Source organism: Ranitomeya imitator, chromosome 1, assembly GCF_032444005.1.
Source record: "Ranitomeya imitator isolate aRanImi1 chromosome 1, aRanImi1.pri, whole genome shotgun sequence".
NCBI lineage: Eukaryota > Metazoa > Chordata > Amphibia > Anura > Dendrobatidae > Ranitomeya > Ranitomeya imitator.
This window is the reverse complement of record NC_091282.1, coordinates 504,905,518-504,929,232: the sequence shown is the minus strand read 5'-3', so window position 1 is coordinate 504,929,232 and position 23,715 is coordinate 504,905,518.

Here is a 23,715-nt window from a genome sequence, read left to right as displayed (position 1 = left end):
ATATAGACAGGTGTGTGCCTTGCCAAATCAAGTCCTATCAGTTTAATTAAACACAGCTGGACTCCAATGAAGGTGTAAAACCATCTCAAGGAGGGTCACAAGGAAATGGACAGCATGTGACTTAAATAAGAGTGTCTGAGCAAAGGGTCTGAATACTTGTGACTGTGATATTTCAGTTTTTCTTTTTTATTAAATTTGCAAAAATTTCTACATTTCTGCTTTTTTCAGTCAAGATGGGGTGCAGAGTGTACATTAATGTGAAAAAAAACTTTTTTGAATTTATCAAATGGCTGCAATGAAACAAAGAATAAAAAATTTAAAGGGGTCTGAATACTTTCCGTGCTCACTGTATACGCAGTTTTTATTTTGTGTCTTTTTTGGTTTGCACCTAATTCATCTTTCCTTTTATGCCTTTTATGAAGTCTAGTTTATATGTATCCCCCTGATTTTGGGGGCTATGCGATTTAAGATTTCCATATGTTTTCCCTTGATTCAGGATTTGAAACTTTTCAAAAAGTCACAAAATTTGTTGCTCCATTGTACTCCATTTATCCTATCTACACCAGAAATTTTATTGCAATATTTGACTTTTTGGGAAAGTGCAATTTTTTTCACTAAAAGATTAGTTTTGACTGCACAGAATTCATGAACCATGTGATCCATTTTGGTGAATTTGGAGCCAAACCTTCAGCGAAAACAACAGAATAAAAAAAGAAAAGAGAGTTAAAAAAAGAAAAATGCGAATGAGAAATCAGGCCCTAAGTGTCAGTCTAATACAGGGGTGGACAATTAATTTTTCCATGGGGCCACATGAGAAATTGGGATGGTTTTAGAGTGCCGGACTAATATAATTAACTCATTTTCACCCAATACTGTAGTATACATATGCTATCTTTTCATAAACAAACAGGGATGGCTCTGTTTTTGGAGTAATGCAGCCATGTTTTCCTAATCTTGGACAACCCCTTTTAAGACTGTGTACTAAAACAGCAAATCCACCCTCTGTAACATAAAAGCACTATGGATTTTCCAGTTGGGGTCTGATCACTGCTTAAAAAAGGGAAACCTACCCCCAGTGACTGGATGACAAGGTAAAATGCTTAAAGGGGCCCGTCAGCGCGTCTTTACACCTGGCAGTAGGAATATTGCTGTGGAGGAGCTTTTTGTCCCCAATAACAATACACCTTTTGTATAGCAATCCAACGGACCAATATTGAGAAATCTAGTATAGACGTCACATGCAAATCGGGCTGGACATGCACTGGGGGCGTGTCACTGCAGCAGTATTGTCTTTTAAGTGCATTGACATGCCCACAGTGCACTTTTTGCATGATTTGCATATGGTTTCTATGCAAGATTTCTCAAGATTAGCACATTGGATCATTACAAAAAAGTCTCATTTTTTATGGGGGGACAAGCACTGACACATTTACACCACTGCTTCCATATTTAAAAGAAAAAACATCCAGAAAGTTCCCTTTTAAAGGGGTTGGCCCGTGAAGAGCAATTATGACCCCTCTACAGGAAAAGAGCTGTCTGTCTGATCACAGGAGGGATCGTCTGCTCACAAGATCCTGCGCCCAAGTGGTGGAACACATATGTGCAATGGCTATGGGGCTGACGGGAGCCCCAAGTGCTGAGGTATCTGTAACAGCCTCATAGTGTCCTGGGGGACCACCCAAACACTGAAATGGGGTCTCCACACCCCCCGAGATCACACACGCAGCACTAGATGTACAGAGTTTGTATCTGTTATATAGAACACACAATGCATGATACAAAGCAGGAGCTTTCTATACAGGTGCACAGGCATGGAGCCCTCCTATCCCCCCACACAGAGACAGCAACTGCCCCCCAGTCACCCCTGCTGGCAGGCTGCCCCGAGTCTTGCATACACCCCTCCTCTCCCACCTGCAGCCCCCATGACCTGCCCAGGACTCCCCTCTTCTGCAGCTCTTACTTGCTCTTGTGTGCAGACTCGACATGTTGACTTCTGGGATGCGGGGGGAGGGCAGAAGATTGAGCAGGAAACAGGAACCTGGCGGCGCTGCTGCATCCTGCACAAGGGAACATGGCTTCTCATCACCCGCAGCTCTGCTCACACAGCACAGGGGAACATGGCTCCACATCACCCTCAGCTCTGCAAGTGCAGTTCCGACAGCGTGTGGATGAGCTCGGGGTCTTCACTCCAGCCGCCAGTGGACCTCAGAAGCAGCTGGCCGAGCGGTGCCGGGGGCGGCTGTCAGAAGTGACAGCTAGCTGGCGGGCTGTTTAAAATCATCAGGCGGGCCGGATGCGGCCCGCGGGCCGCATCTTGCCCAGGTCTGGTCTAATATAAAGGTTAGTGATCAGAGTGAAAATTGTAAGATTTTACTATATATTTTCTTAACATTAAAATGAAAAAAAAAATGGAAATGAAAGAAAATGAAAAATAAAAATCACCAAATATTTTTAAAATGTAATTGTTAATTATAAACATGGGATTCTAACAATAGGTAATTTTCCTGGGACACATTGTCTTTAAGCACAGGTTTGCTGCATCATTATAAAATATAAGTCCATTGTTCATTAATAATGTCCTTTATTTCTCCTGAAATACCATTAGTAAATTCTAATTAACATACTCTGCACATTCATTTTCTAGAAAAGAAGGTTAAATACTTAATTCATTTTTTCAAACATAAGTAAAAAATGAAACAGAATGGAGTGTCATGGAATAGTGTTTTGTGAAGCATTGAAACACGGAGGCACAACAGATGTTTCTGTGCATCTATCTTGTGATTAGAATGCTTATACGTACTAATAATTTACTGCCTAAACCTAATTTCTGAAAACAAACAATATTAAAGGGAACCTGTCACCTGAATTTGGCGGGACTGGCTTTGGGTCATATGGGCGGAGTTTTCGGGTGTTTGATTCACCCTTTCCTTACCTGCTGGCTGCATGCTGGCTGCAATATTGGATTGAAGTTCATTCTCTTTCCTCCATAGTACACGCCTGCGCAAAGCAATCTTGCCTTGCGCAGGCATGTACTACGGAGGACAGAGAATGAACTTCAATCCAATATTGCAGCCAGCATGCAGCCAGCAGATAAGGAAAGGGTGAATCAAACACCCGAAAACTCCGCCCATATGACCCAAAACCAGTCCCGCCAAATTCAGGTGACAGAGTCCCTTTAAACACCAACTGGCATCCTGCTTGCTTGCTCTCTTTTGGTAACACATATATGTGTGCATTTGGTGCAGAGAGTCTTTCTCAATATGACCCATATTTGCCCAAATCTAAATAGGAGGGCACATAGGTTGGAAGGCGTATATAATCAATTTTCAGATATTCTAGAGGATTTAAAAAGTAGCCATTATTTCAATTTTTGTTTCATACATCAATAATGCACATGACAATAAGCAACTTTATATTATCAGAGAAATCGTCTTCTTTCACCTCCTGGATTGATTTTTCTCTTTAAATTTAGGAGTAAAACCTATTGAACTCTGAAGTCAGACTTTCCCATTACTGAGATAAGATACGACAGTTGATGCTCATACTGTACAATTCTATTGAGAGGAGGATCTGGAGGCAGATACCTAAATTCTGCTGCAAGTTCTCCGGAAAGGACAGTTAGGCTATGTGCATACATTACGGATTTTGATGCATTTCCGCAGTGTTTTTGGATGTGTGGAATTGCATCAAATCCGCGGTGTAGTGTACAACCAATGTTAGTCAATGGGAAACTGAGAATTGGTGTGCACATGCTGCGGAAAAATACGCCCAGATTTGCAGCGTTTTATTTTTGGCAGCATGTCAATTCATTTTGTGGATCAGCAGCGATTCTGCACCCATTGACTTACAAGGAGTCAGGCAAATCCGCAGCAAAACTGCAGATTTAAAAAGATCTACGGTCTTGCTGCGGCATGTTTCGATGGGGCTACTAGTCCCATCAGGCTCTGGCTGTTACAGTGACAGCTAGCCGGATGATGGGACAGCAGTAGAAAAAAGCACATGCACACAAATGCAGTACATACTCACCAATCACCTAATCAGCGATGCCCTCAATCATCTGTAAAGAAAAAAAAAACAACAGTATACTCCCTGTTCCGACGTAATCCATTTAATAATGATAGTCCCACGACAATCTCCTGTGGGGAGCTATGACCGCTCTCCAGGGGCTTTGATGATACAATGATGGAAGGTATCCTTCCGCAGTGTATCACTCCGCCGTCAGAGGTCAATTGAGTTCAAGCTGTCACTTGTGGCACCGCTGCGTGGGAAAATTCTCATGCAGCAGTGCCGTAAAGAGACAGCATGAACCCATTGAACTCTCAGTGATAACACTGCAGTCTCCTGTCAGTGTGTCACTGGAGGCCCTGTAGAGTGGTCACATCTCCTGATCTGACAGTTCTATAGGGGAGATTGTCGTGGGACACTCGTTATTAAATGGACTACGGTGGAACAGGGAGTATACTGTTGGTTTATCATTTTATTTTTTTTATAGGTGATCAAGGGCGTCGCATGGATTAGCTGTACATTAAAGATTGCAAACTGTGTTTAGTGTTTCATTAAAATATTTTATTCTGGCTGTGCGTTAATTTAACCCCTTAACAACTATAGGATTAGTAATGGATAGGTATCTTATTGACGCCTCTCCATCAAGCTGGCTTGATGTCACCATACAATACAAAGGTGACATTAACCATTACCCATATGCCACCACTACAGGGCAGTGGGAAGAGAGAGGTTAAGTGCCGGAATTGGCACATCTTAGAGATGCGCCATTTTTGGGGCAGCTGCATGCTGGTGTTTGTAGCTGGGGGGCCAATATCCATGGTCCCTTCCTAGGCTAATAATATCAGCCCATAGCTGTCTGCATAGCCTTTTCTGACTATTAATTATAGGGGGACCCCACATCATTTTTTGGGGGCTACCTATTTTAATAGCCAGTAAAGGCTAAATATACAGCTGTGGGTTGATATTCATAGCCTGGGAAAGATTCATGGGTATTAACCCCTTCCTAGGCTATAAACATCAGCCCCCAGATGCTGGCTTTCCCTCTCTGGTGCAGAAAATTGCGCTGGAGCCCTTGCCATTTTTTTAAATTTTTTTGAAATTAAACAGATATTGCATTTAAGGCCGGGTCACATGTGTGAGAAACTCACACAAGTCTCGCACCTCAATACCCGACACTGCTGTCAGCAGTCGGGACCAAAGTGTGCAGCTACATGTATTTATATGCAGCTCAACGCTCCGGTCTGAGTGCCAGCGGCAGTGCTGGGTACTGAGGTGCGAGACTCATGCGAGTTTCTCGCAAGTGTGACCCTGGCCTAATGCAGATTTTGTTTGTGCTTGTGTGTCTTTATTTAACTCTTTATGTACCATTTTATTATGTTTATTACTAAACATTGGGCTTGGTATTATCTATCTACAGATATATCTAACTATCTATCTATTTATAGACATATCTATCTATCCATCTATCTATAGATATATCTATCTATAGATATACTGTATCTATCTATTTATGGATATTTATATCTGTAGATAGATGGATAGATAGATATATCTATAGATAGATAGATATATCTATAGATAGATAGATATATCTATAGATAGATAGATATATCTATAGATAGATGGATAGATATATCTATAGATAGATATAGCTATAGATAGATAGATGGATAGCTACAGTGCCTTGCGAAAGTATTCGGCCCCCTGGAAATTTTCAACCTTTTCTCACATATCATGCTTCACTCAGCCCAGCCTCATGTCTTCTCAACGTGGATTGGTAGGCACTATGCTACTTCTTCCATCATCCCCCTGTCAGTGTCGGCATCTGACGTCGCCGACACTGACAGCGGGCGTGATGATGTCACTGCCCGGAGCCCGCTGTTAGGAGATCAGCGGGAGCAGCGCAGGAACCAGGAAGAAGAGAGGTGAGTATTTATTTATTTTATTTTTTATAGGTGCTGCTGCCTTATTACAGGGTCTGCCTATGGGGATCTGCCGCCTTACAGTATTACAGGGTCTGCCTATGGGCGGGCTGCCTTATTACAGGGTCTGACTATGGGGGCTGCCTTATTACAGGGTCTGACTATGGGGGCTGCCTTATTACAGAGTATGACTATGGGGCTGCCTTATTACAGGGCCTGACTATGGGGGCTGCCTTATTACAGGGTCTGACTATGGGGATCTGCTGCCTTATTACAGGGTCTGCCTATAGGGGTGCTGCCTTATTACAGGGTCTGACTATGGGGATCTGCCACCTTATTGCAGGGTCTGCCTATAGGGGGGCTGCCTTATTACGGGGTCTGACTATGGGGGCTGCCTTAGTACAGGGTCTGACTATGGGGGCTGCCTTATTACAGGGTCTGACTATGGAGATCTGCCGCCTTACAGTATTACAGGGTCTGCCTATGGGCGGGCTGCCTTATTACAGGGTCTGACTATGGGGGCTGCCTTATTACAGGGTCTGACTATGGTGGTGCTGCCTTATTACAGGGTCTGCCTATGGGGGTCCTGCCTTATTACAGGGTCTGACTATGGGGATGCTGCCTTATTACAGGGTCTGACTATGGGGATCTGCCGCCTTATTACAGGGTCTGCCTATAGGGGGGCTGCCTTATTACGAGGTCTGACTATGGGGGCTGCCTTTTTACAGGGTCTGACTATGGGGGCTGCCTTATTGCAGGGTCTGACTATGGGGGCTGCCTTATTACAGGGTCTGACTATGGGGGCTGCCTTATCACAGGGTCTGACTATAGGGGTGCTGCCTCATTACAGAGTCTGACTATGGGGTGCTGCCTTATTACAGGGTCTGCCTATTGGGGTGCTGCCTTATTACAGGGTCTGACTATGGTGGTGCTGCCTTATTACAGGGTCTGCCTATGGGGGTCCTGCCTTATTACAGGGTCTGACTATGAGGATGCTGCCTTATTACAGGGTCTGACTATAGGGGTGCTGCCTTATTACAAGGTCTGACTATGGGGGCTGCCTTATTACAGGGTCTAACTATAGGGGCTGCCTTATTACAGGATCTGCCTATGGGGGTGCTTCCTTATGCTACAGAGTCTGCCTATGGGGGTGCCTTATTACAGGGTCTGACTATGGGGGTGCTGCCTTATTACAGGGTCTGACTATGGGGTGCTGCCTTACTACAGGGTCTGCCTATGGGGGTGCTTCCTTATGCTAGAGTCTGCCTATGGGGTGCTGCCTTATTACAGGGTCTGACTATGGGGAACTGCCACCTTATTACGGGGTCTGCCTATAGGGGTGCTGCCATATTACAGGGTCTGACTATGGGGGCTGGCTTATTACAGGGTCTGACTATGGAGGCTGCCTTATTATAGGGTCTGACTATCGGGGCTGCCTTATTACAGGGTCTGACTATAGGGGTGCTACCTCATTGCAGGGTCTGACTTTGGTGGTGCTGCTTTATTACAGGGTCTGCCTATGGGGGTGCTGCCTTATTACAGGGTCTGACTATGGAGATGCTTCCTTATTACAGGGTCTGACTATGGAGGCTGCCTTATTACAGGGTCAGCCTATAGGGGTGCGGCCTTTTTACAGGGTCTGCCTATGGGGGTGCTGCCTTATTACAAGGTCTGACTATAGGGGTGCTGCCATATTACAGGGTCTGACTATGGGGGCTGCCTTATTACAGGGTCTGACTATAGGGGTGCTGCCTTATTACAGGGTCTGCCAATGGGGGTGCTTCCTTATGCTACAGAGTCTGCCTATGGGGGTACTGCCTTATTACAGGGTCTGCCTATATGGGGGTGCTGCCTTATTACAAGGTCTGACTATAGGGGTGCTGCCATATTACAGGGTCTGACTATGGGGGCTGCTTTATTACAGGGTCTGACTATAGGGGTGCTGCCTTATTACATGGTCTGCCTATGGGGGTGCTTCCTTATGCTACAGTCTGCCTATGGGGGTACTGCCTTATTACAGGGTCTGCCTATATGGGGGTGCTGCCTTATTACAGTGTCTGCCTACGGGGGCTGACTTATGCTATAGAGTCTGGCTACGGGGAGTGCATTATACTATACTGTGGACTATTTGGTGCATTATGCTACTGCATATGGAGGCTATCTAGAGGGCCATAATATACAGTATGGAGATTACAGTGTGGGGGTCACTATACAGTGTTGGAGCCATCAAACAGTTTGAAGGCTACTAAGGGGTCAATATACTGTGTGGGTGGGACTATACAGTGAGGGGCATTATACTGTGTATAAGAGAGCATCATACTGTGTATAGGGGAGCTGTACAGGGGGGATACTCGGAACATTATTAATTGTACAGTGGGCAATTCTTGCTATAGGGGAACTCAGGTTACTGTGACTGTCAAAGGGGCACACACAGCAAGCGCTTGCAAGCGTCCCTGCAGTGTCTGTCAGATCATCACTATAACATAATGCCCCATCCCCCCCACCCCCGGGGCAATGTTATAAAGTAAAAAAAAAAAAATTCACATATGTAAAAAAAAAAAAAAAAAAAATCCTAAATAAAGAAAAATAACATATATTGCGCCCATAAATAAATTTCTTTATCTAAAAAAACAATAAAAGTAAACAGATTTAGTATCGCCGCATCCGTAGTGACCCGACCTATAAAGCTATCCCGCAAGTTAACCCCTTCAGTGATCACTGTAAAAAAAGAAAAAACGAGGCAAAAAACAACGCATTGTTATCACACCGCCAAACAAAAAGTGGAATAACGCGATCAAAAAGACGGGTATAAATAACCATGGTACCACTGAAAACGCCATCTTGTCCCACAAAAAACGAGCCACCATACAGCATCATCAGTGAAAAAATAAAAAAGTTATAGTCCTCAGAATAAAGCGATGCAAAAATAATTATTTTTTCTACAAAATAGTTTTTATTGTATAAAAGCGCCAAAACATAAAAAAACATAAATGAGGTATCGCTATAATCGTACTATCCCAAAGAATAAAACTGCTTTATCAATTTTACCAAACGTGGAATGGTATAAACGCCCCCCTCCAAAAGAAATTCATGAATAGCTGGTTTTTGGTCATTCTGCTCCCCAAAAATCGGAATAAAAAACGATCAAAAAAAGTCACATGCCCGAAAATGGTCCCAATAAAAATGTCAACTCGTCCTGCAAAAAACAAGACCTCACATGACTCTGTGGACCAAAATATGGAAAAATTATAGCTGTCAAAATGTGGAGACGCAAATACTATTTTTTGCAATAAAAAGCGTCTTTTAGTGTATGACAGCTGCCAATTACAAAAATCCGCTAAAAAACCCGCTATAAATAGTAAATCAAACCCCCTTCATGACCCCCTTAGTTTGGGAAAAATAATAAAATTAAAAAAATGTATTTATTTCCATTTTCCCATTAGGGTAAGGGTTAGGGTTGTGGCTAGTGTTAGGGTTGGGGCTAGGGTTAGGGTTGGGGCCAGGGTTAGGGTTGGGGCCAGGTTTAGGGTTGGGGCTAAGGTTAGGGCTAGGGTTAGGGTTGGGGTTAGGGTTAGGGTTGGGGCTAGGGTTAGAGCTAGGGTTAGGGTTGGGGGTAGGGTTAGGGCTAGGGTTACGGTTGGGGCTAGGGTTAGGGTTGGGGTTAGGGCTGCAGTTAGGATTGGGGCTAAAGTTAGGGTTAGGGTTGAGGCTAAAGTTAGGGTTTGGATTACATTTATGGTTGGGATTTGGGTTAGGGGGGTGTCAGGGTTAGGGGTGTGGTTAGGGGTGTGTTAGGGTCGTGTTCCCGCCTCTGCACAAGGGGAATCTCGAGCCATCTCCGCTGCGGTCTTCCATTTTTCTCCTGCCACAGTGGAGCCTGCTCAGCGGAGACGTCGGTCCCAGCATCTCACTGGATCTGATACTGTGCGAAGGGTTACTGCTGCCTCTCCAGGCTTTACTATTGTACCCTGCACTGTTCTGCGGCGAGCAGGCTTTTCTGGGACTAAGTCCTGCTTTGCACACACTGAGCATGCCCAGGGCAAGATCTCTCAGTGGAGATCTAGGGTCACATGCTCAGGTTCTGCAGCAACTTCCATTGGTCCTTCTTGGAAGGTCCTGTAGGTGCTAGGACTAAGTCCTGCTTTGCACACACTGAGCATGCCCAGGGCAAGATCTCTCAGTGGAGATCTAGGGTCACATGCTCAGGTACTGCAGCAACTTCCATTGGTTCTTCTTGGAAGGTCCTGTAGGTGCTACAACTATAAAAGTTTCTCATGACCGCACGGCCATGCTCTAGTATCAATTTGTGTATGAGCTCAGCGCCAGTGTGGTCATGTTTGTGTGTGTATTCAGGGACCCGGCTGAAATAAGCCCCTAGAATGCTGGCACCTCCGGCGAGGAGTTTGGTGTGTGTGTATTCAGGGACCCGGCTGAAATAAGCCCCTAGAATGCTGGCACCTCCTGCGAGGAGTTTCATGTTTGCATTTGATTGCATGACCACCATCTGCTCTACTAAGTAGCTGTGTTCCTCTGTGAGCCAAACAGGGCACAGCGTTATCCTTGCTAATGGACTCTGTGAAGTAACAGAGTCTGTTTATACCATTGTATTGTACCGCCATATCTAGCTGCAGGTGCTTTCCTGCACGGTGGATCCCGGGTTGCGAACGCACAAACTTCTCCTAATAAATATATATACTTGGTGCGTTCTGCCAGCCCAAACAGTATACTAGCGCCAGGATCTGGCTAGTTATGGCGGACACACAGCAATCCTTGCGGTACATCCAGAAGCTGGAGGGCAGGTTGGCGGCTCTCGAGCGCACAACCTCAGCTGTGGACGTAACCGCAGTTGCTGTTCAGGCTGCTAGCGTGGCTGCAGCAACTCTGTCTACTGCTACCCCTGTTCCGACTCTATCTCGCTTCCCGCTGCCAGAAAAATGTTCTGGTGATAATAATTCTTGTAGGGGTTTCGTGAGCCAGTGCTCTATACATCTCGAGCTTCTGGCTGCACGTTTCCCCACAGAGTGGGCTAAGGTGGGATTTATTGTGTCTCTCCTGTCAGACAGGGTGTTGGAGTGGGCTACGCCGCTGTGGGAGCGTGGGGATCATGTGGTGCAGAGTGCTCCGTTGTTCCTGAGCACTTTGAAACAGGTCTTTTTAGGACCTCGTGTCACCCATGATACTGTGCTCTAGCTGTTGGCATTGACTCAGGGCTCGTCCTTGGTCAGCCATTTTGCCGTCCACTTTCGCACCCTAGCATCTGAGCTGGAGTGGGCGGATAAAGCCCTTATTCCGATATTTTGGAGGGGGCTGGCTGACCACGTGAAGGACGCTCTGGCCACTAGGGAGATTCCCGCCACACTGAAGGAGTTAATAACTGTATCCACTCGTATTGACCTCCGTTTTCACGAGCGGAGGTTAGAGCGAGACCAGTGTAGGCAGAGGTTTCGACTGGCTCCCACCTTTGCCAAACCTTTGGAATCTCCCGTCCTGGTACCTGAGTCACATGAGGCCATGGTAGGGTCACGAGCGGGATCTAAGTCCCGGACCACTCGTGCATTCCAGGCTTGTCATGTTTACCAGCAGTCGACTCAGGCATCTTGCCACCAGATGTCCTCAGCAGTCGAGGGAACGTCAGCGTCTAGTGGTAGTAGGTGGAGATACACTAGACACGGCGACGTTTGCCTCCAAATTGTCCTTTAAGGGGACAATTACTATAGGCTCATTTACCCACTTGGTAGAGCTCTGCGTGGATTCTGGGGCGGAGGGCAATTTTATGTCTTCTGCCTTCGCCCAACGTCACACAATTCCCCTGGTGATGTTAGCTCAACTAGTAACCGTACGTGTGGTAAATGGGTCGACACTGCCCTCACAGATTACACACCAGACCATCCCTTTCACTTTGTCCTTGTCGCCGTCTCATCAGGAGATTATATCTCTGCTCATCATTCCAGAAGGAATTGATGAGGTCCTGTTAGGGATGCCTTGGCTACTGTACCACTCTCCTCATATGGAGTGGTCCACAGGCAGAATTTTGGGATGGGGTGAATCTTGTGGGGGTAGATGTCAGAGGGAGAGCGTTCAGGTTGCTACAACAGAGGTACCCGCAGATCTTTCCTCTCTGCCCAAGCAGTATTGGTCCTATGCTGACGTGTTCTCCAAAAGGGCTCCGGAGGCCCTTCCGCCTCACCGCCCCTATGACTGTCCTATTGACCTCTTGCCTGGTGCTGAGCCTCCCCGGGGTCGAGTCTATACGTTATCTCTCCCGGAGACGGAGGCAATGTCTCAGTACATCCAGGAAAATTTGGCAAGAGGATTCATTAGAAAGTTAGTGTCACCTGCAGGGGCTGGGTTCTTCTTCGTGCAGAAGAAGAGTGGAGAACTACGTCCATGCATAGACTACAGGGGTCTTAACTAGGGTTGAGCGAAACGGGTCGAACATTTTCAAAAGTCGCCGACTTTTGGCTAAGTCGGGGTTTCATGAAACCCGATCCGACCCCTGTGCGGGGTCGGCCATGCGGTACGCGACTTTCGCGCCAAAGTCGCGTTTCAATGACGCGAAAAGCGCCATTTCTCAGCCAATGAAGGTAAACGCAGAGTGTGGGCAGCGTGATGACATAGGTCCTGGTCCCCACCATCTTAGAGAAGGGCATTGCAGTGATTGGCTTGCTGTCTGCGACGTCACAGGGGCTATAAAGAGGCGTTCCCGCCGACCGCCATCTTACTGCTGCTGATCTGAGCTTAGGGAGAGGTTGCTGCCGCTTTGTCAGAAGCAGGGATAGCGTTAGGCAGGGTCCATTAACCACAAAACCGCTTGTGCTGCAGCGATTTGCACTGTCCAACACCACCCTCGGTGTGCAGGGACAGTGGAATTTTTTTTTTTTTTTTTTTTCCCCTCAGCGCTGTAGCTCATTGGGCTGCCCTAGAAGGCTCCCTGATAGCTGCATTGCTGTGTGTACGCCGCTGTGCAAACCAACTGCTTTTTTCAAAGCACAAATCCTCTTGTTCCTTCCTTTCTGCACAGCTATCTTTTTTGTTTGTCCACACTTTTTATTTCATTTGTGCATCAGTCCACTCCTTATTGCTGCCTGCCATACCTGGCTGAGATTACTGCAGGCAGGGAGATAGTAGCTGCCTGCCATACCTGGCTGAGATTACTGCAGGCAGGGAGATAGTAATTGTAGGACATTCCCTGTTTTTTTTTTTTTTTTTTTTTTGGTGGGAGATTAAGATTGGCAATTTGGCATTTCTGCTAGAGTGCCATCCCTGTGTGTGCCATCTCTCTCACATAGTGGGCCATAGAAAGCCTTTTCATTTTTCTGTATTTTTTTTTGTGGGGTGTATAAATTCTCCCTGATAAAAATACAGTGGGAGATTAATATTGGCCTTTGGGCTTGTGTGCCAGTCCTGAGTGTGCCATCTCTCTCACAAATAGTGGGCCATAGAAAGCCTATTTTATTTTTTTTTGGGTTTTATAAATTCTCCCTGAAAAAAAGGGAGATTAATATTGGCCTCTGGGCTTCTGTGCCAGTCCTGAGCGTGCCATCTGTGCCAGTCCTGAGCGTCCCATCTCTCTCACAAATAGTGGGCCATAGAAAGCCTATTTAATTTTTTTTTTGGTTTTATAAATTTTCCCTGAAAAAAGGGAGATTAATATTGGCCTCTGGGCTTGTGTGCCAGTTGTGAGCGTGCCATCTGTGCCAGTCCTGAGCGTGCCATCTCTCTCACAAATAGTGGGCCATAGAAAGCCTATTTAATTTTTTTTTTGGTTTTATAAATTTTCCCTGAAAAAAGGGAGATTAATATTGGCCTCTGGGCTTGTGTGCCAGTTGTGAGCGTGCCATCTGTGCCAGTCCTGAGCGTGCCATCTCTCTCACAAATAGTGGGCCATAGAAAGCCTATTTAAATATTTTTTTGGTTTTATAAATTCTCCCAGAAAAAAAGGGAGATTAATATTGGCCTCTGGGCTTCTGTGCCAGTTGTGAGCGTGCCATCTGTGCCAGTCCTGAGCGTGCCATCTCTCTCACAAATAGTGGGCCATAGAAAGCCTATTTAAATATTTTTTTGGTTTTATAAATTCTCCCAGAAAAAAAGGGAGATTAATATTGGCCTCTGGGCTTCTGTGCCAGTCCTGAGCGTGCCATCTGTGCCAGTCCTGAGCGTCCCATCTCTCTCACAAATAGTGGGCCATAGAAAGCCTATTTTATTTTTTTTTTGGGTTTCAGAAATTCTCCCTGGAAAAAAAAAGGGAGATTAATATTGCCCTTTGGGCTTGTGTGCCAGTACTAAGCGTTCCATCTCTCTCTCTCTCTCAGTCAGTGGGCCATAGAACGCATATTTTTGGTTTTATTTGTTTTCTAAATTCTCCCTGAAAAAATCATTTTATTTTATTTGGTTTCTAAATTCTTCCTGATAAAATCATATTTTTTTTATTATTTTTATTTCTAAAGTCTCCCTGAAAAAAAAAAAAAAAAAAAACAACCAAAAAAACAGTGGGAGATTAATATTGGCCTTTCTGCTTGTGTGCCAGTCTTGACTCCTGGGTGTGCCATCTCTCTCTCTCTCTCTCTCTCTCTCTCTCTCTCTCTCCAATTGTGGTCCATAGAAAGCCTATATTTTTTTTCCTTGATTTGGGTTCTAAAATCTACCAGAGAAAATAACTACATCAATCATTGGTAGAAAAATATTGGCCTCTGGGTTTGTGTGCCACTCCTGACTCCTGTGTGCGTCATCTCTCAGTCAGTGGGCCATAGAACGCCTATTTTTGGTTTTATTTGTTTTCTAAATTCTCCCTGAAAAAATTATTTTATTTTATTTGGTTTCTAAATTCTTCCTGATAAAATCATATTTTTTTTATTATTTTTTTTTCTAAAGTCTCCCTGAAAAAAAAAAAAAAAAACAGTGGGAGATTAATATTGGCCTTTCTGCTTGTGTGCCAGTCTTGACTCCTGGGTGCGTCATCTCTCAGTCAGTGGGCCATAGAACGCCTATTTTTGGTTTTATTTGTTTTATAAATTCTCCCTGAAAAAATCATTTTATTTTATTTGGTTTCTAAATTCTTCCTGATAAAATCATATTTTTTTTATTATTTTTTTTTCTAAAGTCTCCCTGAAAAAAAAAAAAAAAAAACAACCAAAAAAAACAGTGGGAGATTAATATTGGCCTTTCTGCTTGTGTGCCAGTCTTGACTCCTGGGTGCGTCATCTCTCAGTCAGTGGGCCATAGAACGCCTATTTTTGGTTTTATTTGTTTTCTAAATTCTCCCTGAAAAAATCATTTTATTTTATTTGGTTTCTAAATTCTTCCTGATAAAATCATATTTTTTTTATTATTTTTTTTTCTAAAGTCTCCCTGAAAAAAAAAAAAAAAAAAACAACCAAAAAAAACAGTGGGAGATTAATATTGGCCTTTCTGCTTGTGTGCCAGTCTTGACTCCTGGGTGCGTCATCTCTCAGTCAGTGGGCCATAGAACGCCTATTTTTGGTTTTATTTGTTTTCTAAATTCTCCCTGAAAAAATCATTTTATTTTATTTGGTTTCTAAATTCTTCCTGATAAAATCATATTTTTTTTATTATTTTTTTTTCTAAAGTCTCCCTGAAAAAAAAAAAAAAAAAAACAACCAAAAAAAACAGTGGGAGATTAATATTGGCCTTTCTGCTTGTGTGCCAGTCTTGACTCCTGGGTGTGCCATCTCTCTCTCTCTCTCTCTCCAATTGTGGTCCATAGAAAGCCTACATTTTTTTTCCTTGATTTGGGTTCCAAAATCTACCAGAGAAAATAACTCCATCAATCATTGGTAGAAAAATATTGGCCTCTGGGCTTGTGTGCCACTCCTGATTCCTGTGTGCGTCATCTCTCACTCAGTGGCCCATAGAAAGCATATAGTTTGTTACATTTGTTTTCTAAATTCTCCCTGCAAAAATCTATTTTTTTTTTTTTGGGGGGTTTCTAAAGTGTTCCTGAAAAAAATAAAAATAAAAAAAAAATAATAGTGTGACATTAATATTAACATTTGTGCTTCAGTGACAGTCCTGCGTGTGGGGCATCTCTCTAATTTGCAGCCACCAAAAAAAGAGTGTGTAACATTGGGCCTGATTTTCGCTGTGGTCTCACCAACCTGTAAAGGGGTAGCTAAATCATACAGAAGTTATAGCTCACCGTGTAAGTTGTGTGACTGCAACAAATAACGTTAGTTTGGTTACGTTTTTAAAACAATGAGGAAGTCTAGTGGAAGAGGTCGTGGCCGGGGGCGTTCATTGTCAGCTGGTAATGAGGGTAGTGGTAGTGGTGGAGCATCAGGTGGTCGTGGGGGAAAAAATATTGCACCTAAGTCTGGAGCTGTGGAGCCAGGTTCGTCGTCCGGCTACACAAGGCCTCGAACGCTCCCTTTTCTGGGATTAGGAAAACCGCTTTTAAAGCCGGAGCAGCAAGAGCAAGTTTTGGCTTATCTTGCTGACTCAGCCTCTAGCTCTTTTGCCTCATCTCGTGAAACTGGTAAAAGTAAAAGCAGCGCGTCGTTAGTGGATGTTCACGGTCAGGGACAAGTCACTTCCTTGTCCTCTTCAGCAAAAACAACAACAGAGAAGAATGCAGCAGGCGACACAACGGGTTACTCCATGGAGCTCTTTACACATACCGTCCCTGGCTTAGAAAGTGAAGCAGTTAACAGTCCATGCCCATTACAAATTGAATCTGACATGGAGTGCACTGACGCACAGCCACAGCCAGACTACTATGCTGGTCCTTTGACTCAGACCACAACATTGCCCTCGCAGGGTGCTGATCAAGAATCAGACCCTGATGAGACTATGTTGCCCCATCACGAACGCTATACCACCGAACGACACGGTGACACAGACGAAGTTGCGCAGGAGGTACAAGAAGAGTTATTAGATGACCCAGTTCTTGACCCCGATTGGCAGCCATTGGGGGAACAGGGTGCAGGCGGCAGCAGTTCTGAAGCAGAGGAGGAGGAGGGGCCGCAGCAGGCATCAACATCGCCACAGGTTCCATCTGCCGGGCCCGTATCTTGCCCAAAACGCGTGGCAAAGCCAAAACCTGGTGGAGGACAGCGTGGCCATCCGGTTAAAGCTCAGTCTGCAATGCCTGAAAAGGTATCCGATGCTAGAAAGAGTGCAGTCTGGCATTTTTTTAAACAACATCCAATTGATCAGCGCAAAGTCATCTGTCAAAAATGTTCTACTTCCTTAAGCAGAGGTCAGAATCTGAAAAGTCTCAATACTAGTTGCATGCATAGACATTTAACCACCATGCATTTGAAAGCTTGGACTAACTACCAAACGTCCCTTAAGGTTGTTGCACCCTCGGCCAATGAAGCTAGTCATCAACGCAACATCCCTTCCGGCAGTGTAGGACCACCATTTAGCGCACCACCTGCTGTATCTGTGCAGGTATCTTTGCCAGGCCAAAGCAGTCAGGGTCAGGGAATCACCAGTTTCGTAGTAGGAAACACTGCATCTAGGGCACCGGCGGCAACAATACCATCTCCCACCGTCTCTCAGTCTGCCATGTCCACCGGCACCCCCGCTAGTTCCACGATCTCCAGCTCTCCAGTCCAGCTCACCCTACATGAGACTATGGTTAGAAAAAGGAAATACTTAGCCTCGCATCCGCGTACACAGGGTTTGAACGCCCACATAGCTAGACTAATCTCGTTAGAGATGATGCCCTACCGGTTAGTTGAAAGCGAAGCTTTCAAAGACCTGATGGACTACGCTGTACCACGCTACGAGCTACCCAGTCGACACTTTTTTTCCAGAAAAGCCATCCCAGCCCTCCACCAGCATGTTAAAGAGCGCATCGTCCATGCACTCAGGCAATCTGTGAGCACAAAGGTGCACCTGACAACAGATGCATGGACCAGTAGGCATGGCCAGGGACGTTACGTGTCCATCACGGCACACTGGGTAAATGTGGTGGATTCAGGGTCCACAGGGGACAGCAAGTTTGGGACAGTTCTGCCTAGCCCACGGTCTAGTAAACAGTTGTCTGTAGCCGTTCGCACCCCCTCCTCCTCCTCCTCCTCGTCCTCCTGCAGAAGCAAGAGCTCGTCCACAGACCGCAGTCGCACAAACACTCCATCCGCACCTGCCACTGTTGCACACCAGGTCTCCCATTATGGGGCAGCTACTGGCATACGTCAGCAGGCTGTATTGGCTATGAAGTGTTTGGGCGACAATAGACACACCGCGGAAGTTCTGTCCGAGTTCTTGCAGCAAGAAACGCAGTCGTGGCTGGGCACTGTAGATCTTGAGGCAGGCAAGGTAGTGAGTGATAACGGAAGGAATTTCATGGCTGCCATCTCCCTTTCCCAACTGAAACACATTCCTTGCCTGGCTCACACCTTAAACCTGGTGGTGCAGTGCTTCCTGAAAAGTTATCCGGGGTTATCCGACCTGCTCCTCAAAGTGCGTGGACTTTGCGCACATATCCGCCGTTCGCCTGTACACTCCAGCCGTATGCAGACCTATCAGCGTTCTTTGAACCTTCCCCAGCATCGCCTAATCATAGACGTTGCAACAAGGTGGAACTCAACACTGCACATGCTTCAGAGACTGTGCGAACAGAGGCGGGCTGTTATGTTTTTGTGGGAGGATACACATACACGGGCAGGCAGTAGGATGGCAGACATGGAGTTGTCAGGTGTGCAGTGGTCGAAGATTCAAGACATGTGTCAAGTCCTTCAGTGTTTTGAGGAATGCACACGGCTGGTTAGTGCAGACAACGCCATAATAAGCATGAGCATCCCCCTAATGCGTCTGCTGATGCAAAGTTTGACGCACATAAAGGATCAGGCGTCTGCACCAGAGGAAGAGGAAAGCCTTGATGACAGTCAGCGATTGTCTGGTCAGGGCAGTGTACATGACGAGGTACCGGGCGAAGAGGAGGTGGAGGATGAGGAGGATGATGGGGATGAGTATATTTTTAATGAGGAAGCTTTCCCGGGGGCACGGGAAATTGGTGGCGTGGCAAGGCCGGGTTCTGGTTTTTTGAGGGACACAAGTGACGTAGATTTGCCTGCAACTGCCCCTCAACCAAGCACAACCGCAGATTTGACAACGGGAACTTTGGCCCACATGGCGGATTATGCCTTGCGTATCCTCAAAAGGGACACACGCATTACAAAAATGATGAACGATGACGATTACTGGTTGGCCTGCCTCCTTGATCCTCGCTATAAAGGCAAATTGCAAAATATTATGCCACATGAGAACTTGGAACTAATATTAGCAACAAAACAATCAACTCTTGTTGACCGTTTGCTTCTGGCATTCCCTGCACACAGCGCCCGTGATCGTTCTCACACGAGCTCCAGGGGCCAGCAGACCAGAGGTGTTAGAGGGGCAGAAATCAGAAGTGGCGTTGGACAGAGGGGTTTTCTGACCAGGTTGTGGAGTGATTTTTCTATGACCGCAGACAGGACAGGTACTGCAGCATCAATTCAAAGTGACAGGAGACAACATTTGTCCAGTATGGTTACAAACTATTTTTCATCCCTTATCGACGTTCTCCCTCAACCGTCATTCCCATTTGATTACTGGGCATCCAAATTAGACACCTGGCCAGAATTGGCAGAATATGCATTGCAGGAGCTTGCTTGCCCGGCAGCTAGTGTCCTATCAGAAAGAGTATTCAGTGCTGCAGGTTCAATACTAACAGAAAAAAGGACTCGTCTGGCTACCCAAAATGTAGATGATCTAACCTTCATTAAAATGAACCACAACTGGATTTCAAAATCTTTTGCCCCACCCTGCCCGGCTGACACCTAGCTTTCCTATGAAAAGGTCTTGCCTGTGGACTATTCTGAATGACTTTTCCAATCTCGTAATTTTCTTCACCTGATTGTCCAGCATACGACATGTTTCCACCTCACGAAATGGCCAAACTCCCCACACGGGGCCGTGCTATCGCCACTTTGCGCTTGGACCCTTGAGAGTGCTGTTTGTCTGAAGAGGTGGGTGTGGCCGCTTTTGGTCGACGGCACTGCCACTGGGTCCCTCATAGTACAATAAAGTGTCTCTGGCGGTGGTGGTGCGCACCCAACGTCAGACACACCGTTGTAATATGAGGGGCCCTGTGCCTGTACCGCCGGCCACAAGACAGTTCCCCCCCCCAGCTCAAACAGTGCTCTACCACTAGCAAAATTATCTCTCACAGCTTCACCAATGTGTAGTCTAGCCGCTGACATCCTTCAATGCCTGGCACTGACAATACCATTGTTTTGACATTTTTGTTATGTTAGGCCTTCGAAGCCTGTCTGCGGTCCCTTCTTTCTACAACTACTACACTGACCAGGCCACTGCTGGCCGTGTTACCCTGGAACCAATTTAAAAGTGCCTACAGTCAGCCCAATTTTGTTATGTTAGGCCTTCGAAGACTGTCTGCCGTCACTCCTTCCACTAGACTTCCACTGACCATACACTGCTGCCCATGTACCCCTGGAACCAATTTAAAGTGCCTACAGCCAGCCCAATTTTGTTATGTTAGGCCTTCGAAGCCTGTCTGCGGTCACTCCTTCCACTAGACTTCCACTGACCAGACCACTGCTGCCCGTGTACCCCTGGAACCAATTTAAAAGTGCCTACAGCCATGTGTTATTATTTTAGGCCTTCGATGCCTGTCTGCGGTCACTCCTTCCACTAGGCCTCCACTGACCACACCACTGCTGCCCGTGTACCCCTGGAACCAATTTAAAATTGCCTACAGCCAGCCCAATTTTTTTATTTTAGGCCTTCGATGCCTGTCTGCGGTCCATTCTTTCAACTACTACTACACTGACCAGGTCACTGCTGCCCGTGTACCCCTGGAACCAATTTAAAATTGCCTACAGCCAGCCCAATTTTTTTATTTTAGGCCTTCGATGCCTGTCTGCGGTCCATTCTTTCAACTACTACTACACTGACCAGGTCACTGCTGCCCGTGTACCCCTGGAACCAATTTAAAATTGCCTACAGCCAGCCCAATTTTTTTATTTTAGGCCTTCGATGCCTGTCTGCGGTCCATTCTTTCAACTACTACTACACTGACCAGGTCACTGCTGCCCGTGTACCCCTGGAACCAATTTAAAATTGCCTACAGCCAGCCCAATTTTTTTATTTTAGGCCTTCGATGCCTGTCTGCGGTCCATTCTTTCAACTACTACTACACTGACCAGGTCACTGCTGCCCGTGTACCCCTGGAACCAATTTAAAATTGCCTACAGCCATGTGTTATTATTTTAGGCCTTCGATGCCTGTCTGCGGTCACTCCTTCCACTAGGCCTCCACTGACCACACCACTGCTGTCCGTGTACCCCTGGAACCAATTTAAAATTGCCTACAGCCATGTGTTATTATTTTAGGCCTTCGATGCCTGTCTGCGGTCACTCCTTCCACTAGACTTCCACTGACCAGACCACTGCTGCCCGTGTACCCCTGGAACCAATTTAAAAGTGCCTACAGCCAGCCCAAGTTTGTTATGTTAGGCCTTCGATGCCTGTCTGCGGTCACTCCTTCCACTAGGCCTCCACTGACCACACCACTGCTGCCCGTGTACCCCTGGAACCAATTTAAAATTGCCTACAGCCAGCCCAATTTTTTTATTTTAGGCCTTCGATGCCTGTCTGCGGTCCATTCTTTCAACTACTACTACACTGACCAGGTCACTGCTGCCCGTGTACCCCTGGAACCAATTTAAAATTGCCTACAGCCATGTGTTATTATTTTAGGCCTTCGATGCCTGTCTGCGGTCACTCCTTCCACTAGGCCTCCACTGACCACACCACTGCTGTCCGTGTACCCCTGGAACCAATTTAAAATTGCCTACAGCCATGTGTTATTATTTTAGGCCTTCGAAGCCTGTCTGCGGTCACTCCTTCCACTAGACTTCCACTGACCAGACCACTGCTGCCCGTGTACCCCTGGAACCAATTTAAAAGTGCCTACAGCCATGTGTTATTATTTTAGGCCTTCGATGCCTGTCTGCGGTCACTCCTTCCACTAGGCCTCCACTGACCACACCACTGCTGCCCGTGTACCCCTGGAACCAATTTAAAATTGCCTACAGCCAGCCTAATTTTTTTATTTTAGGCCTTCGATGCCTGTCTGCGGTCCATTCTTTCAACTACTACTACACTGACCAGGTCACTGCTGCCCGTGTACCCCTGGAACCAATTTAAAATTGCCTACAGCCAGCCCAATTTTTTTATTTTAGGCCTTCGATGCCTGTCTGCGGTCCATTCTTTCAACTACTACTACACTGACCAGGTCACTGCTGCCCGTGTACCCCTGGAACCAATTTAAAATTGCCTACAGCCAGCCCAATTTTTTTATTTTAGGCCTTCGATGCCTGTCTGCGGTCCATTCTTTCAACTACTACTACACTGACCAGGTCACTGCTGCCCGTGTACCCCTGGAACCAATTTAAAATTGCCTACAGCCAGCCCAATTTTTTTATTTTAGGCCTTCGATGCCTGTCTGCGGTCCATTCTTTCAACTACTACTACACTGACCAGGTCACTGCTGCCCGTGTACCCCTGGAACCAATTTAAAATTGCCTACAGCCATGTGTTATTATTTTAGGCCTTCGATGCCTGTCTGCGGTCACTCCTTCCACTAGGCCTCCACTGACCACACCACTGCTGTCCGTGTACCCCTGGAACCAATTTAAAATTGCCTACAGCCATGTGTTATTATTTTAGGCCTTCGATGCCTGTCTGCGGTCACTCCTTCCACTAGACTTCCACTGACCAGACCACTGCTGCCCGTGTACCCCTGGAACCAATTTAAAAGTGCCTACAGCCAGCCCAAGTTTGTTATGTTAGGCCTTCGATGCCTGTCTGCGGTCACTCCTTCCACTAGGCCTCCACTGACCACACCACTGCTGCCCGTGTACCCCTGGAACCAATTTAAAATTGCCTACAGCCAGCCCAATTTTTTTATTTTAGGCCTTCGATGCCTGTCTGCGGTCCATTCTTTCAACTACTACTACACTGACCAGGTCACTGCTGCCCGTGTACCCCTGGAACCAATTTAAAATTGCCTACAGCCAGCCCAATTTTTTTATTTTAGGCCTTCGATGCCTGTCTGCGGTCCATTCTTTCAACTACTACTACACTGACCAGGTCACTGCTGCCCGTGTACCCCTGGAACCAATTTAAAATTGCCTACAGCCATGTGTTATTATTTTAGGCCTTCGATGCCTGTCTGCGGTCACTCCTTCCACTAGGCCTCCACTGACCACACCACTGCTGTCCGTGTACCCCTGGAACCAATTTAAAATTGCCTACAGCCATGTGTTATTATTTTAGGCCTTCGATGCCTGTCTGCGGTCACTCCTTCCACTAGGCCTCCACTGACCACACCACTGCTGTCCGTGTACCCCTGGAACCAATTTAAAATTGCCTACAGCCATGTGTTATTATTTTAGGCCTTCGATGCCTGTCTGCGGTCCATTCTTTCAACTACTACTACACTGACCAGGGCACTGCTGGCCGTGTACCCCTGGAACCAACATCAGAAAATATAAAAATAAGTATTTTGCTTATAAAAAAGAAAATACTGGTGAGATATCAAATGCAGACATTTTAACATTAAAAACAAACACACAACTCTAATCTGGTACAGTACTAAAAATGGCCACCAGCTACAATTACTTTCTCCTGCAAGTAGTTAACTGAAAGTTTTTTTAAATTGAAAACACACATATGGCATCCACCGAGTGTTGTCCTGTCGCGTCTTCTTTATATTATTGCCGAGAAGATGCAAAATAATGAAAATAATAAAATCATTA